Raw genomic sequence first — 19770 nt, forward strand, 5'->3', positions numbered from 1 at the left:
GGTCATGTAGTATTTGACTTTATGATCCTGGTGTAATCCATTTAATGTGATGTACTCTCAGTTCATCTTCTTTTTAATAAAATGATTCTATATTTTTATGTATCCATTCCTAAATTGATAGACACCTGGGTTAATTCCATAACTTGGTTGTTGAAAATTGAAACAAATATTATTTTACTTTTACTTTTGCTGTTTGAATTGTCTTCATACTAGGTATACTATAATGGATGTATTTATTCACATTCATATCTGGAGTATCTAAAACTTTCATTTTCTCTGCATCCTCACCTTTATTGTCTTCTATTTGTTTTACTGTAGCCATTCTCTCTATACAAAGATGATATCTCATTATAACTTTGACTGGAACTTTCTGGATGATCAATGATTTGGAGTATTTTATCATGTAGAAAATTGGTTGCAGAAGAGCTTGAATTGCACTGGCATTGGAGACAGCTAAAATAAACCTCATTAATTTAAGTAGTTGCCACAAATGAACCTTCTTTCTGCAATAGATCAAGAAGCCTGAAGTTTATGGACTAATTAATTATTCCACCAATGAACATTCAGTAATTAATTGCCAGGACTAGAATCATAACCTATGTCTCTGGTTATCGAAAGATTTTAGTAAAACCTACTAAAAAGAGGAACATATCTTCATACCATCACTGAAAGAACAGATAACAGAGAATTGACTTGACTCTATTTTCCACTCATCTTGAATATTTAGTATTTATGGTCCTACTGGAGTATGATGACACATTGAATGTAGTAAACTATTGCTGTTGATATTAGATACATTTTTATCTTATCATTGTAAACTAGTCCCTGGAAAGAAGCAGGTAGTGGAGAGGGTTTATTTTGGTGTATGGCTTGAGGTACAATCAACACAGAGGAGAAAGTGTAGAAAAACAAAGGTCTGAACATTGAGCTGAGCCATCAAGTTCAAAGTCTAATTTCTATGACACATTTCTTCTAACTACCCAGAATGATCTGTATCTCCTAAAACAGTGCAATCATTTAAGTATAAAATGTTCAAATAGATGGGCCTCTGATAAACATGTTATACTCAAATGACAGCATCACCCCTTGACCTTTATAGACTCATGGCTAAATTCTAGTACAAAATACATTGCTCTTGCTTTAAAAGTCTCCCTATCCCTTTGTTTTGTTTTGTTTTTTAACAGAGTTTTACTGTATATTTCTGACAGTTCTAGAACTCACTCTGTAGACTGCACAAGTCTTGAACTTAGGGATCCACCTGCCTCTGCTTCTCAAGTCCTGGGATTATAGGCATGTGCCAACACCACTGCCTTTAAGAATCACCATAACTGCCTATCTGCTGGGGCAGTCTCCTAGCTGGTCTGCTCCTGTGAAGATACTATATCCTGACCCATCCTGGAGGAACCACTGTACTCAGAGCATTGGGTAAGAATGCTCACCTACAACCTGATGCCCTAGAGCTGCAGCTGGGAGACTGGGGCACTTAGGAACCATCACAAACCCAAGCCCTGCCTTTTGGAATATCACTCCCTTCTGCCCTGCACTTGTCCCTTTCTGCTGGGGCAGATTCCTAGCTGGTCTGCTCTTGTGAAGACGCCACATCCTGACCCATCCTAAAGGAACCACTGTACTCAGAGCAGTTGAGGAAGGTAGATTCTCAGGAACTTTAACTCACCCAGGAGCATAAAATTTCAGGATCCCCAAGTCAGCCTGAGTCCCAGGAGCTCTTACACCCAGGAGCTCAGGATCACAAGATCACGGAATCACAAAGACAGCTGAACTCTGAGGAGTTCTGACACAAGCAAGATAACAGGACAGACAGGCTCTAGATAGAAACAGTGAGTGCATGTAGCACTAGAGATTATCAGATGTCAAAAGACAAGCACAAGAACATAAGCAACAGAACAAGGTTACCTGGCATCAACAGAACCTAGTTCTAACACCATAAGAAGTCCTGTACACCCCATCACACCAGAAAAGCAGGATTCAGATTTTAAATCACTTCTCATGATGATGATAGGAGACTTTAAGAAGTACATAAATAACTCCCTTAAAGAAATATAGGTGAACACAGGTAAACAGGTAGAAGCCCTGTAAACAGGTAGAAGAGGAAAAACAGAAGTCCCTTAAAGAATTGCAAGAAAACACAACCAAACAGGTGAGGAAATTAAACAAAACCATCCAGGATCTAAAAATGGAAGTAGAAACAATAAAGAAATAACAAAAAGAGACTACCCTGGAGATAGAAAGTCTAGACATCAGGAGTCATAGATGCAAGCATCACCAGCAGAATACAAAAGATAGAAAAGAGACTTTCATGTGCAGAAGACACTGTAGAAAACATTGACACAATTGTCAAAGAAAATGCAAATTGCAAAAAGCTCCTAACCCAAAACATCTAGGAAATCCAGGGAATAATGAAAAGACTAAACCTAAGGAAAATAGGTATAGATGAGAGTGAAGATTCTCAACTTAAAAAGCCAGTAAATATCTTCAACAAAATTATAAAAGATCCTACTTAAAAAAAAAAAAAAAAGGCTATACTCAAAAAAAAAAAAAAAACAACTGGAAAATCTGGATGAAATTGACAATTTTTAAGACAAATACCAGGTACCAAAATTAAATCAGGAGCAGATGAACCATCTAAATAGTCCCATAACCCCTACAGAAATAACAAATAACATCAGTCATTAAAAGTTTCCACACCACAGGACTAGATGGTTTTAGAGAAGAATTCAATCAGACCTTTGAGGGAAACCTAATACCAATTATCTTCAACATATTCCACAAAATAGAAACAAAAGGAACACCACCCAATTTGTTCAATGGAGCCACGGTTATGCTTATACCTGAACCATACAAAGACATAACAGAAAAAGAGAACTTCAGACCAATCTCCCTTATGAATATCAATGCAAAAAATAGTCAATAAAATTCTTGCAAACTGAATTCAAGAATTCATCAAAACAATTATCCATCATGATCAAGTAGGCTTTATCCCAGGAATGCAGGGATGGTTCAATATATGAAAATCATTATATATATATATATATATATATATATATATATATATATATATCAAAGAAAAAACCCCACATGATCATCTCACTAGATGCTAAGAGAGCATTTGACAAAATTCAACAACCCTTCATGGTAAAAGTCCTGAAAAGATCAGGAATTCAAGGTCCATACCTAAACATACTAAAGGTAATATGCAGCAAGCCAGTAGCCAACATCAAACTAAATGGAGAGAAACTTGAAGCCATCCCAGTAAAATCAGGGACTAGACAAGCCTGCTCACTCTCTCCCAACCTATTCAATATAGTACTCAAAGTCCTAGCCAGAGCAGTTAGACAACAAAAGGAAGTCAAAGGGATACAAATAGAAAAGAAAGTCAAAATACCAGTATTTGCAGATGATATGATAGTATACTTAAGTGACCCCAAAGCATCCACCAGAGAACTCCTAAACCTGATAAACAACTTCAGCAAAGTGGATGAATATAAAATTCATTTCAACAAATGAGTAGCCTTCCTCTATTCAAAGGATAAACAGGCTGAGAAAGAAATTAGGAAAATGACACCCTTCACAATAGTCATAAATAATATAAAATATCTTGATGTGAATCTAACTAAGCAAGTGAAAGATCTGTATGACAAGAACTTTAAGTCTCTGAAGAAAGAAATCAAAGAAGATCTCAGAAAAAGGAAAAATCTCCCATGCTCATGGATTGGCAGAGTTAATATAACAAAAATGGCCATCTTTCTGAAAGCCATCTACAGATTCAATGCAATCCCCACCAAAATTCCAACATAGGGATAGAAAGAGCAATTTGCAAATTCATTTGGAATAACAAAAAACTCAGGATAGAGAACACTATTCTCAATATCAAAAAAACTTATGGGGAAAATCATCATCCCAGATGTACTACAAAGCAATAGTGATAAAAACTGCATTGTATTGGTACAGGCAGGAAGATCAATGAAATACAATTGAAGACCCAGAAATAAATCCACACACCTGCGGTCACTTGATCTTTGACAAAGGAGTTAAAACCATTCAGTGAAAAAGTGACAGCATTTTCAGCAAATGATGCTGTTTCAACTGGAGAACAACATGTAGAAGAATGCAAACTGATTCATTCATATTTCCTTGTACAAAGCTCAAGTCCAAGTAGCTAAAGGACCTTCACATAAAATGACATACACTGAAACTAATAGAAGAGAATGTGGGAAAGACCCTCAAATACTTGTGCACAGGGGAAAAGTTCCTGAAGAGAACACCAATGGCTTATACTCTAAAACCAAGAATTAACTAATGGGACCTCATAAAACTGAAAAGCTTCTGTAAAGCAAAGGGCATTGTATATAAGACAAAGCGGCAACCAAAAGATTGGGAAAAGATCTTAACCAATCCTACATCTGTAAAGGGTTAATATCCAATATATTCAAGAACTCAAGAAATTAGCCTCCAGACAACTAAATAATGCTATTAAAAATGGGGTACAGTGTGAAAAAATAATTCTCAACTGAGGAAACTTGAATGGCTGAGAAGCACCTAAAAAAATGTTCAACATCCTTAGTTATCCAAGAAATGTAAATTAAAAGAACCCTGAGATTCCACATCATACCAGTCAGAATGGCTAAGATCAAAAACTCAGGTGATAGCAGATGCTGGTGAGAATGTGGAGAAAGAGGAACACTCCTCCATTGTTGGTGAGATTGCAAGCTGATACAACCACTCTGGAAAGCAGTGTGGTGGTTCCTCAGAAAAATTGGACATAGTATTATTTGAGGACTCAGCTATATATACAACTCCTAGGCATATACACAGAAGATGCTCTAACATATAACAAGGACACATGCTCCACTATGTTCATAGCAGCCTTATTTATAATAATCAGAAGCTGGAAATAACCCAGATGTCCTTCAACAGAGAGATGGATACATAAAATGTGGTACATTTACACAACGAAGTACTACACAGCTATTAAAAACCATGACTTTCTGAAATTTTTAGACAGATGGATGAAACTAGAAAATATTATCCTGAGTGAGTTAACCCAATTACAAATGAACACACATGGTACTCACTCACTGATAATTGGATATTAGCCCCAAAGCTTGAAATACCCAAGATACAACTCACAGACCACATGAAGCTCATGAAGAAGAAAGAACAAAGTGTGGGTGCCTCAGTTCTTCTTAGAAGGAGTAACAAAATTCTCATGGGAGCAAATATGGAGACAAAGTGTGGGATAGAAACTGAAGGAGGGGCCGTTTGGAAACCATTCCACCTGCATATCCATCCCAAGTGCAGTCACCAAAGGCCTAAGTTTGGATTTTGCATGCTGACAGGTGCCTGATATAGCGGTCTCCTTAGAGATCTACCGGAGCCTGACATATACAAAGGTGGATGCTCATAGCTAACCATTGAAATGATCATGGGGTTCCCAATGTAGAAGTTAGAGAGAAGACTGAAGGAGCTGGAGGGGTTTGTGGCCCCATGGAAAGAGCAACAATACTAACCAAGCAGAGCTTTAAGTGTCTAAACCACTAGCCTGGAAGCACATAGGGAGAGACCCATGACTCCAGCTGTATATGTAGGCGAGGATGGCCTTGTCGAGAATAGGCGGTAGAGAAAGTTCTTGGTCTGGTGAAGACTGGATGCCCCAATATGGGGGGATTTGAAGTGGGGAGGTGAGATTGGGTCGGTAGGGGCACATCCTCATAGAAGCAGGAGGAGGGGGATAAAATAGGGGGTTTCTGTGTGTGGGAGGAATGGGCAAAGGGGATAACATCTGAAATGTAAAAAAGAGAAAAATCTAATAAAGTATTTTTTAAGAAAAGAATCATCATATCTTATGTTTCTCACAGTGTATAAAAACCCAAGCCCAAAGTTCTGAGAATCACGGTAATCTTTTACTTGTGACCTCCTTTTAAATAAAAAAATAATAATAATTATCATCCTTCCATAAAATACTAGATAAACATGCCCATTACAAAAGAAAGTGATAAGGGAAACTAGGAAGTATTGAACAAAAGAGCAAGCCCAATTAGCAGCAAACACCAAAATCTTCAGTTCTAAGTGTATTTTTGGACTCTGTGGCATCATCTATGTTCTAACTGGTTTTAAAACCCTTGCCTAAGTTTGGACTTTACTGCTACAAAGAAACACCATGAACAAGAACTCTTATAAATAACAACATTTAATTAGGACTGGCTTATAGGTTCAGAAGTTCAGAGATTCACTTCATTATCATCAAGGCAGCAACATGGCACCATTTAGGTAGGCATGGTGCAGGAAGAGGTGAAAGTACTACATTGTGGTCTGAAGGCTGCTAGAAGAACATTTGTAGAAGGAGCTAAGGTGAGAGGAGTAAGGAGAGGAAGAGGAGGAGTAAAGAAAGGAAGAGGAGAAGAAAAAAGAGGAGCTAGGGAGAGCAGAGATGTAGGATCGATGGAGAGACATGCAGGTATGGAGAGCAGTAGTGGGTAACCACTTTTATTTAAGTTAAGTTTTATTTAATTGGGAAACAACTCTCTTTGTATGGGCATAATGTTATTGAGCATTACCAAACATATAAAGCCTTTGATTAATCTTCAAGCATTAGAGTCTCATTTTCTTACTGGGCCCACATTGATGGCGGGATGATCTGGGCAATGCCCAGCCTTGCAGAGACAGTGGGGAAGATTGGCAGAGCCATCTGCCACACTGGCATCTTATGGGTGGCAGGGCTGGTGTTCCTGGCTGGCCGTTTCTAGCTGCAGCACGCACATGGCCTCTGGCCACAGAACATGGCCACAACTTAGATAGTCGACATTACTGGCAGCCTCCTTTTAAATAATTACTACAACACACGTTGGCTCTTTATCACTAAGCAGTTCTTCAAAGGTCACCCCCACAGTGATTCACATCTTCCAACAAGGCCACACCTCCTAATAGTGTCACTCCCTGGGCCAAGCATATTCAAATCACCACACCTCTCCAATTCTATGGCATGGAACACACATGGCTTTTCTTTTAAGTTGGCTTTACTGAGTACCTGAACCAGTCCTTAACACATGTTCCACATTTCTGGTTATCTTCCATATATGAATATCTTTATAGAAACTTAGCCTTCACTTTGACAGGTTTAAGGAACATCTTTTCAAGGTTTCTTTGCAGAGATTCTGGCCCTTCTACATCTCATCTGGCAGCTTTTAGGAATCTTGGTGGAAGCCTCCATGATTCCTCATTCTTCCAGTTTTGTATGACTGAAAATGAATACCACATGTGCATTGCCAAATAGATGACACCAAACACTCCATATATGGAGATAGAACCTCATCCTCTTAGACTACACCTGCATCAATGTCTCTGTGATTTTACAGCTAAAACTATAAACATCCACCCACAGGCAATTTCTTCTATAAGGGTTCCTAAAGATTCGGCCTTTTCAAACCCTCTCCTAGTAAATGAATATGCTTTATACTGTGGAATCTCCATTGGATGCAGCCTTACTGTCAAAAACGTACCTTGTCTAATTTTTTCAGTGCAAAGTTGGAAATTTCTTGTTGATTGATTTGAAGAATTATAGCCATTTTATTAGCTCTGTCTTGTCTTTGGGTTTAACTAGGTTCAAGCCCATTTTCTTTAAGAAACAGCACAATTTGCATATGTTTCTATTTTACTTTCTTCTTTCTCACACTCTTTTACTGAAAATCATTGCAAATGGATCAGGAAACAACCTTGCTGCAGTGAAAATGGTGTGCTGTTTTGAAATTTTCCACATTGCATACTTTATTTTACTATATTAGAATTCATCCTCATTAAGATTTTCAAGACACAGGTCATCCACAATCAGTTCTTCCCAGAATACAAAGTGAATGACCTCTAGCCCAGTTCTAATCCTTATTCTTTTCTGAATTTTCATAGCTAATTCTTTTCACACTTCTCTCATTAATGCCCCCAATTCCTGGTTCTAGTTTTTCATGACAAAATACCTGAAAAGAAGTAGCTAAATGAAGGAAAGGTTTATTATGACTTATGGTTTGAAGAAATAAAGTATATTATGGAGAGGAAAGTATGGCAGCAGGAGACAGAGACACCATGATAGCTAGACCACTTGGCAGCTGCTCACTCACACCATGGAGCAGAAGAAGCATAGCACAGAATAGAGACACATATAACCTTAAGTACCACTCCCCTGTAGTGGGTTTGGCCTAATACTACTTGTATTCTAATGTTAATTTGGGTACACAAAGTTGCTTCCATGAGTGTCTGCACATAGATTCTAGGAACCTGCCTCCAGCTAGTTCTAATTGGTAAATGAAGATGTGAAGATGCTGGCAGACAATGACCGGGCAGAGGTGGGAGCTTAGGATTCTTAGGTTGTGACTGGAAGAGAGAAAGGAGAATGAGATCTGCCATGCTCAGAGAGTGTGGAGAAATGGAGAGATGTCATGCCTAATAAGAAGGCAAGACCAAGAGGCATAGCTGCCATTGTAAGGAGCAGGGAGAGTTCAGCCCAGAATGTAGCCCAGTTGGGCAGCCATCTGGGTCCAGAGCAGCCACGATAGAATATAGAGTTTAGTAAGTAATAACTCAGGATTAATGGCAGGAGGTAGATTAACCATGTGGAAGTTAGTCAGTGGCCCAGCTATTGTACTGCCTAAAGCATATTAAATTAAATGCTGCATGTGTGTTTTTCATTTAAGAACACAAAAGTTTGAGATAGGTAGACAGCACATGCCACCAGGAATTAGTAATTAATATTTAATTCAACACTCCCCCGTGAACAACTTCTTCCTCCTAAAAGTTTCTCAAACAATCAAGACCATGCCAGATACTAGAGAAAATAATAGGTATGGGAAGTCATACTCAAACTACAACACTAACATTAAAAGGTAATTTATTAGAAGAAAATTAAAAAAACCAAACAAACAAAAACAACAACAATGAAAAAAAAAACTTCATAGGTATGATGGCACATACCTGTAAACCCAGCACTCAGAAGGTGGGAGGATCATAAATTTGAGATGGACTTGATCAACATAACAAGATCTTTCTTTAATATTAAATTATTTATATAAAGCAAACAAAGACTGTCTTGAAATTTATAGCTAAAATATTCCAAGTAGAATTTAATGCCTAAGAATTTCAATGCAATCAGTAGATTATGTCAGTATGTTAATGTGAAGAAACCAGGAAATCAAACAACCCCAGTTTCAGAATAGAAAAATGAATGATGTTATGTTGTATAGAAAATTCTCTGTAAATTTCCAGTTTTTAACCAATATATGTGACAAGATGCCTTAGAGATAAATGTAAAAAGCTGATGTACATACGATCCTTATGTCCAGTACTAAAGTAGTTTAAAAGCTTCCTAACAAACTTAGTCTAGAAGATTTCACACAACATGAAAGGGAAAAGAAGGAAGGGAAGAAAGAAATGGGAAGGCTGGGCAAAAGAAAGAAATGAAACATTGTGACCCAAAATAGACCTTAAAACAGTAAACAAACTTCATGGTGCCAAGTTTATCATTTTCTGGGAGAAAAATCAGTATAGACATTGCCAAAAAATAGTTCGACATCTTTACTAAAAACAATTTTACATAAAATCAAATTAGCAACAGACTCACTATGAAATGAAAAACACCAAAATCTGAAGATTAACATCTTGAAGAGAGTGGTCTTCTATTTCCCCATTACTGACTGCCACATACTCTGTGCAGCACTGAGCAAGGCTGGGTTTCCAGATCTAAGCATGAGTATTAAAAAGTCTTTAAAAGTGCACCAGTTTGAGAAAGACTGCTGCTTACTGTAAAGTCAGGAAAACAGCCTTCTGAAGCTGAGTCTCAGGAAGCATTTTTCATGCCACTGGCCTGACTGCTTTTCAATAATTAAAATCTAATAGGGTTTTTTATTTGTTTGTTTATTTTTGTTTAAATTTTGTTTGTTTGTTTGTTTGTCTAGTTAGCTGGGTCTTTGTTTTTGGGGGTTTTGTTTTGTTTGTTTGTTTGTTGTTGTTTTCATTGCATAGATTCAAGCTTTTAAACCTTGGCTCATAAAATTAAGACAGCACTTTCTAGCTACTCCAAAAGGAACTTTGTTTTTCTCCCTGAATAAACATGTATACTACCAGAATATAAAATATCCATGTGTTTATTTAAAAAAAAATCTAAGGAAATGCTGGAATTAAAGTGGTTCTCTTAGGCCATCTTAGAAATCCAGAATATTTTCTGAACTATAAAAATCACCTTTACCTTCATAATTTTATGCTTACCTCTTGAAAAATACAAACAGTTTACACTGTATTAATAGCTTTATTGCTGAGTGATTTGCATACATTCATTCATTCATTCTGAAAAAAATCACATGTATTTAAATTTTTTTTTGATATCATAGCACATCACCATATATTATACACCTTATAACAACCCAAATTTTTATCTGGAAGTCTTTCCAGACCATCAAGCTGTCTGGGCTGGTATGAGCTACTTCTTCATTATTCTGCCTAAGGGCTCCAGTCAGAAAGTCAGGTCCTTGTATACTCAAGAGAATCAACAAGTACTTAGTGTAAAAAATTAGGTTGGTCTTCTGCAAACTTTTTTTCTTATGTCTGTATAAGTGAAATCCTTACCTTCCCTACCCACATTGTCCTACATGTTCTCTTTATGAACCTCTTCGCTCCAAGTTCAGTAGAGCCTTTCTTAGTTTACTAATTGCTGTAACTTTCCTTTCTTAAACACCTTTCTGAATCCAGCCACAGAAATACATCTGCTGTAAAGGGCTGTTATGACAAGTGTCCATCTGGACATTCCTGGATAACCTCTTTGCTTTAACATTGATACCTTTAACAGTGCTATGAAGTGCAAGGCATTCACAACTTCCAGGTTTATGCATAGGGACATAGAGATCTGTGAGGTAGTATTCAACCCAAAATATTTATTTTATTTTATACAGTTTCCTATAGGTCTGATTAAGGAAATTGCTGGATTATTGCTCTCCCCATGTCACCTTATATGTAGACTACTCTAGTACCAGAGTTTTTACAAGATATATAAAAAAATTCTTTTGATTTAAGATATAATAATTTCCTAAGAAAACATTTAGTGGTTCTTCTATTCCAAGCACTTTGAAATTAAAGGTTTTTTTTTTTTTTTTTGTTTTTTTTTTTTTTTTTTTTTTTTTTGAGATATAAGTACTGTTGTCCCCATTTTATGGAAAAAGGACAAGACACACTAAGGTAAATAAATTATTAAAATTATTATAGGTATACTGTTCCTAGATGGGCTGAGTTTTCCTCTTCTCTAAAAACACCATTATGTCCAGATGAGGTAAAAGAAAAGCATAAAGACCATCATCAATTTCCTAATGCCTTAGAGTCACTTCATATAAAAGGACTCTTGCAGACACTTACCTACTTTTTTGTTCAGTCCACAAATATTCACTAGACTCCCAATTTGTGATTAATTCCAGTTTATGAACACAAGAATTTATGTGTTAAAAATAAACAGAGGACTATACAGCTCTCATGCTGTTCTTACTATAATGTCAAACACGAAAAAATAGTTACATGACATCTTCAGAAAATTGTAAAGCTTCTGAATTGGGAAGCATATCCAGATACAGTGGCTATGAACCACATCAATGGCCAGTGTGTCACAATTATCCTAAGGTACATTAGGGTACATATATCTTAACATCAACAAATTGTTCTCTAATTGGACGAGAAACCTAGCTAACTATTTAGGGCTTGTGGAGTTATGAATATTGAAGATGAATCAACAACCAATAATTTACCAAGCTAGCATAATTTAGTTTGTATAATTTTAGCATAATTATAAATTGTTGGCACCAATACATAAACATTCATGCTTATGCCCACAGGTAAGTATAGTCTTTATCCCTCATTAGGGAAACTTCGCTTTGCAACAGATGGAGACCACTACAGAAAACCATAACAAATCAAAATGCATATTTGTAGAGTCCCAGTCCCAGTGGATACATCTATAAAACACTTCTGCACCTAAGGCTCAGGAGACATTGAGGAAAAGGGAACATAAAGATTGCAAGAGTCAGGGGATCAGTGGGCTTGATGTGAGAATTTGCCTCCTAGTAATATCTGAAGTGATATTTATAAAGTCTAGCCAACATGACTCTCCAAATGTGAGATGAACAAGGATGACATCAATGGACATGAAAAAGTGAATGGGTAAATCCCACAAGGCCTCAACTCTACAAAGAGAACTCCAGACAAATAATAATGGGAGACAGAGCATAGTCTTCCCCAGGAAAGAATACATATATACAAATAACATTATACAAACTGACAAGATATATATATATATATATATATATATATATATATATATATATATACTTATGCAAACAATAACAATAAAAAAGAGGGATGAATTTAAAGGGAGAAAAGAGGGATATATGAGAGGGTATGGAGAGAGGAAAGATAAGATGTAATCATATGATAATATCAAATTAAAAAGAATATAATCAAGAAATATAATAAAAAATAAAGTAAAATATGAGGCAGCAAATGATATAAATGGAGTTTGTCAAATGAAGTAACAGGAAGATGTTTTGAAATAAGATAGTGAATAAAGACCTTCCTATGAGCAGAGACTAAAATAGACAAGGTACACACCTATGTAGAACATAGATATTGACAGGGAGATCTGGGAACATAAAGCAGCACCAACCCTTTTCTCTTATCTAGGTTTTAAAAGCTTTGTGACCTAAGGTCATGGTCCTGAGCTTTCTGATTGTGCCAAATGTTAATTGCTCCTGCCATGTGAAATATGAAATAAGTATTCTTTCACCCTCATACTTATAGCAACATCTTAAAATACTTCTCTGATCTCTTGATGTCTCAGTGTAACTGGAACCACACTGTGAAAGGAATTAACCACTGTGTCCTGCTTCTGCTCATGAATAAGCCCTTCAGACAATGCAAACAGTGTTATGACCTCCCCTGAACTTTACCACTCACATAGAAAATCTACACAGTAGAGAGCCTTACATTTACAGGCTTACTTGTAAACATTCTCAAACTAGAATTAGCATTCAAGAAATCTGATTTTTATAACACATGTTGAGAGGATTCAAGAGACTAGTGTACAAGAACGAATTCCTACAACCATTTGATATCTGGACAGCTAAGTGCAAGGCAGTGTACAAGCAAACTCAATACTGGGGATCCTGAAGCATCAGTTTCTGCAGACCATTTTAGTATTCAGTGGCAGCTGCAGAGGCTGCCAGCTAACTTCCCTTTGCACTGTTTCAGGAAATGCACCCTAATTTACTTGTCAAAGCAAAGCAGACTCCCTATCCCCACTGTTCAAAGCTAGTGAGCACTCCTTGTAGATATTAACTCACAAAAGTCAGGAATCTGCAAGTCTTTTGTTAGGAAAAAGGCAAGCAGATAAAGAAAACAAAGAGAGAATAAAGAGAACATAAGAAGCAAAGAATCAATTTTCATTAGAGTCTCCCCTTTGCAGCTTAACTTTGCTCAAAGCCAAGAAATGCCCATTTCTTATCAAAGATCTCTGAAGATTACAATGTTTATTTCTTTAGATGCAAAATCTCATATCTCCCCCACCCCATGCTCTATTACCTGTATATCAAAAATCTTGTGAGGGAATATCCAGTCTTCTGTCATTGTTCCTTTCTTTTTTAAATAAGAGCTCAGAAAAACAGCTGCTCTGCCCAGTTTATTGGTTTTCAATGGAAACAACACATTTACTGAATTAATCTTCAAAGAATGTAACCTCTCAGGTCAAGTTACTTTGGTTTACCTTGTAAGAGATGATAGAAATTTTTTTTAGGTTTTGGTAAACGCCCCCCCCCCCCCTTTTTTTTTTTTAATATTTGGAGCAAGCTTCCTAAGAAAGGATTATGCTATTCAAAGAAGACATTCACACAGGGACTCTGAGAGCCATGAAAACTTTTGGAAAGTTAAGTTCTATCTGGAATAGAAGATGAAGTTTAAGTAGGAAGAATCTGATTTCTTAGACAAGTTGAGCAGGCAGAGTTCCAAGAGGAAAAAAATCTTCATTGGGTTTCTGGGCAAAAGACATTTTAAGATTTCTTAGTTCTTCTTCATCCAGCACATTTGCACATGGAGATTCCATTGTGTAATTCATGTATAAAATTATAGTATTCATCTGTCAGAAACAGAACAAGATTCAGGAGGAAGGAGCTAATCAGACACCATAGGTACCGCTGCTTACTAGTTTGCTTCACATACCACATTCAGCCTGCTTTCTTATGGAACTCAGAACTGTGAGCTCTGAGATAGAACTGTAAACCATGGACTGGGCCCCCATTCACTAATTGATTACTAACTGAGAAAGTGTCAAGTTGACACACAAAACCAGCTAGTACAGCATCTCAGGTTGACTTTGAACTTGTAATCTTCCTGTGTCAGCCTCCCAAAATCACAGGATACAATATCATACCACGTTCATATAATTTTAACAGTAATCATTCATATTGAAGTATAAATCCTTTGGATTTACAGTGGAGTCTTGATTGAATAAATTCACTGTAAACTGAAAATGTCCTGAATATATTATATTGGAATTAGTAGTGTAGTCCCAAAGACCCCCAAACTCGGGAGACCCTTCCTCAAGTCTCAGGAAATCACAACCACCCCAAAATCACGAGAAACCATACCTGGATGTAATTAGCAGAGGTTTATTAGGGAGAAAGTTGGCTAGCCAAGGTCAAAACTGCTTGTCCACGCAGGAATAGAATTTTGACAAAAGACCAGCAAGCTGAGGGTTTTTTTTTTTTATAGCATGGGGTGGGGAAAGGAAGGAATTTTCACATGGTTACACATGATTGGTTGTTTTACAAATTTTGAACATCAGCAGGCTGTAACACTGGGAAAACCTCAAAGGGGGGTAACCAAGAACAGTAAAATATTTCAGAGGAACCCACCCTAAATGATTTAGAGCCACGTGAAAATCACTCTGCATACTCATTCTTCTCAAAAATGTAGTTTTACCATGTCACTGTACCCTACCCTGTCATTACCAACTATTTCAGTTTAACTATTTCTCACTTGCCATAGCCCCACCCTGAGGCTTGAGGAATGTTAATCCAGCAAGTGTCCTCTGATTCAGGGATAATGCTCTTCACCCGGAATGTGTCCCAGGGCAGTGAAAGCCTGAAATCTTACATCCAGTTCTGCTTTCTGGAACTTGCATTCTTTTGCTCAGGTTTAGGGTAAAGAAAAAGCACACACACACACACACACACACACACACACACACACACACACACACACATATATATATATATATATATATATATATATATATTTCATAAAATGGTCTTTATAATTTTTCACTCTACAGTCCCAGACAAAACTCACCATATGGCAGGTCTCACATAGTAGGTTTTATTGGCAGAGGCAGCATCTTGGAAAGGATAGAACCAAAGGACTGGGGGCCAAGGAGATGCGTCTTTTATCCAGGCTGTGACACATGTGGTACATGAGCAAAGGGAGGTGCAGCATGTGTCATGGCAATGGACACAGGAACAGCACTGTCACCTAGATATGATGTGATTCATTGCTGGACCTGAGAGCTGGCTGTAAAGACACTTCTAGCTGTCCACGGATGCTCCTGATGCTAACATTTCTCTTTTTTTCTTATCATGAAGAGAGGAAAAAAAGTGGGGAGGGTGATGGTAAGGTGGGAACAGGGGCATCAGATCTCTTAAACTGATTCCTATTGTCTAGGGGTATCATCAGTTTTGGGGAATAGCTGACCCTCACCATTGGTGCTCCTTCAGTAATCATTTGCATCAGTCTCTTCTGTGTACAGTGGTTGATAATCCTGCAAAAGAATTGATTTTTTTGTTAGAATTTTTTTGCTTTTGTTATTGGCAGAATGTAGAGTCAAGGTTAATAAGGCAGAGAGCAAATAGAAAAACCAGAAAAACGAGAAGGGCATTAGAAAGGGCAGTATACATGTGTACATATGTTTTTCAAAAACCCAGGAATTAGAGGCCACACTTCATTTTTTATTGTATTATTGTAGCTGATAGATTTTGTTTCTCAGTGTTTTGGACTGGTTAACATAGAAGCAGCATTGTTCTTGGTGAAAAAAGGCAAAGACCATCATCTTTAGCTGTGAGAACATCTAGTCCATGTCAGTTCTGAAGCACCACTGCTGCCAGAGAATCAGTCTGTTTTTGGAGGGTGAGGATGTTTTGGCTCAACTCTTGAAAACCATGTTCTCTTCTTTGACCTGGAAAGAGAACTGATTGTATAAAGTTAGAGAAACAGTCACCCCTGCCATTCTGGTACTAATACCTATAGTTATTCCCACATTAATTAGGAGTAGTGTGATTTGAATTACCTTCTTGTTATGTTGGGCAGGTATTGAGTCTACAACCGGGATTGTCAGAGGTTCTCCTCCATGGATTACACTTAATTCAGAGAAAAGGAACACCAACATGCAAAGTCATGAACAGCTGGTAGATACACAATGATATACCTGAGTGCCACAAAGAACTGGCACTTATTGTTCTGGAATGTATCAAAGGCTGCTGTTCTGTTGCAGTCTAGGGAGCTTACCATTCCTAAAGAATGTGTCCTAGATGTCTTAAAACAGTCTGCCACGATAAAAAATAGTGATGAAGAAAAGGTATGAGGTAATGGCAACACCAAAGTCAGGGCAGTAGAGTTTACATAATTTTTAGTCCCAAATAAGTGACCTGAAGAGTGGACAGTTGGACTTCAGAAGGTAAGATTCTGTAGCCTCAACTCAGGAGAATATTTAAAAAAGCAGAGGTATCAACTTGGCTAATTTCAAGAAAATAAAAAATATCAAAGAAGATTATCATCTATGTAATGGACAATCTTAGATTTAGGATAAGATAGAGAAAGTAAGTTGGAAGCCAGGACCTAGTCAAATAGATGTGGGAAGTCAGCCCTGTCACAGAATCCCTGAGGTAGAATAGTCCAGGGGAGTTTGGTAGAAAAGTAGGTATGAGGGTCAGTCTAGGTAAGGACAATGATGTTCTGTGACTGGGCATCTAGAGGGATAGAGAAGAATTTATCTTTGAGATCTAGGACAGAGAAACAAGATGTTCTGAGGAGAGAGTAGAAAGAAGAGTATAAGGATTAGCCATAACAGGATGTAAAGGAACCACCACAGATTTAATGAGCCTGAGGTCTTGAACCAGGTGATAGGTTCTATTAGGTTTCTTAACTGCTAGTATAGGGGTGTTAAAGGGGGAAAGTTTTTTTTTTTTTCTTTAAGAGGCCAGAGATGATAGGCTTAAGTCCCATCAGGCTCTGGAGAAAAAGAGGATATTGAGCATAGGTGATGTACCTGGTTGGGTTCTGTCATTGGATGACATCAGGTAAAAGATGAAAAGGGATTCTGGAGGCCCCAGACTCAACGGACTACCTAAGAAGCTGTCAAAGAAAATGACATGTTAGAGTTAATAAGTTGGGTGACTAAGAGGAGGAAAAGAAGGGCTGCTGGCAACTTTGGGTTTAGGCAAATGGGGAAGCAAAAGAAATAGTCTCCCAACTTGGATAGAAGATCCCTTGCCAATATGAAGACAGGACACATTGGCACCACCAAAAAGAAATGGGTGAGAGGAACACCCCTAAAAATGCAATTAAGAGGTGAAATCTGGTGAGGTTGGTAGGGCTGTCTCTCTACCCCAACAATAGGGAAATGAGATGTGAGTTCACAAAATTTCTTCAGGACCAAGTAAGTGGTCCCAGTGTCCAAATGCAAGGATATGGGCCACCGAGATACCATGATGACTTCTTGGGGCTACCTGTTGGTGATGGAAGTGGTTGGGTCAAGGGACTTTGACCCTCTTCAGTCATCCATGGACAAGCATAGGAGTTCATCTGGAAGGTGACTTAGGAGTGCAGTCCATCTGTCCTGAGTGACATGGGGGCAATCAACAGTCCAATGTCCCTCCAGATGGCACTTTGGGAATGACCTTGATGGCTTGCAGGGATCAGGGCAAAACTGTAGCCATTGACCTTGTTGACCACATTTGAAGCAGCGACTTGGTGGTTCCTGAGCCTTTGAATTCCAGGAAGCCTGGAGAGTGCCTGAGGCTGGTCACACAACCTTTGCCAGCATGTGGTATTTTTGTCTGCTAGCCTTTTCATCTCTGAGAGTACACTTTAAAGGCCAGTGCCTAACCTTTTACCTGTGGAATTAGGGATTCCCCCATCTAAGCAACTAAGTTTGACCTTAATGTTGGGGGTAGCTTTGGGAAAAGAAGTAGGTTATCAGGAGTTGTTTACCTTCTGCGTTTTCAGGTTCTAAATTAGTATATTGTAATAGAGCCTTGTAAGGTGCTCTAAAATTTTAGACAAGTTTGAGGTTTCTCGTTTATTATGAATGACATCTTGGAGATTTTCAAAATTTACTGGCTTTACTGAAACCCTACAGAGACATTCCAGGAGGCAGGCTGTGAATCAGTCTCTGACTAGAATATCATGTGAGGAATTATAATTCCATTGGGAATCCTAGTTGGGTACTGTCTCAGACCTGACTGATTATGCTGAGTCTGTTTGATGAATTTTGTCTGCATGTATCCTAATCTGTTTCCAAACTTGCCTGCACTAGTCAGGGAGTAAATTATTATTGAGAATCATATGTACATCATAAAAAGTCAAGATATAAGATCAAGTGATGTGCTGACTTTCTTCAATAAAAGCAGAAGAGTTAGAGGTATAAAATGCCAGTCTTTTTTTATTTGAGAAAGTTCACTTAGCAAGACCAGAATATGTACTCTTTTAGCCCATCTACTCTATCAACTTCCCTTAAAGAAAGGACTGACTCTGAGTTAGGCTGGGTAGTGGAAGAAGTGAGGATGGGGTGGGAGTGGCTGCAGATCTAGAGTGAGTGGTTGGAAAGGCTGAAAGTAGGTACCATGTAGGGTGACTGGAGCAGCCTGTAGTTGACAGAAAAAGAAAAGAGTATGAAGAAGTTGAACAAGGAGGCTCTGGGAAACTTTGGTGAGATGGAAAGCTGAGAAGGCTGGGGAAGGAGGAGAGATTGTAGAGGCAGATCGGAGAGGCAGAAGGGGGATGTTCATTAGCTGGATCAAGAACAGTAGAATTTTCATCCGGTTGAGATTTCATAGATAGGAGATGGGGACAGGAAGAGCAAAGAGATAGCTTGGAGAGAAGATAAGTAATAGCTTGGTTATAGAAGACCTCCTTCCATTTACTGGATCACTGGCAGTATGTATAAAGATCATTTTAAATGATAGAATCTAAAGTGCTGTTACTCAAGTAGGCTAACAAACCAAAAGGCCCAAGTGAGGATGCCTCAATTCCACTTGGGAGGGAGAGGAAAGCAGAGGGCAGATGGAGGGAGGAAATTTGGTTGGAGAGAGAAGGAGGAAAAGATAGGGGAAAGGGGGGACATGATAATATATTGGGGTAGGGGGACCAGGAGTGAAGCCCCAAGGGCCAGCAGAATGAATGGAAATATACCAAGTCAGGAGATGCGAGGTGGGGAGGACCTTCTAGAATGTACCAGAGACCTGGTAGGTGAAAGGATCTCAAGAATCAAAGGGAGGGAATTTATATAAAATGTGCAACAGTGGGGAGATAGAACTTGTAGAATCCACCTTCAGTAGAAATTCAGGGCATCAACTGGAGGGATGGGGTTTGCAAACCACAGTCAAAAACTATGACCCAGAATTGTTCCTGTAGAAAAGAACTGAAGGTACAACAATGGAGAAGAGACTGAGGGAAGGAAGGTCCAGTGAC

This window comes from Arvicanthis niloticus, chromosome 17, assembly GCF_011762505.2.
Source record: "Arvicanthis niloticus isolate mArvNil1 chromosome 17, mArvNil1.pat.X, whole genome shotgun sequence".
Classification (NCBI taxonomy): domain Eukaryota; kingdom Metazoa; phylum Chordata; class Mammalia; order Rodentia; family Muridae; genus Arvicanthis; species Arvicanthis niloticus.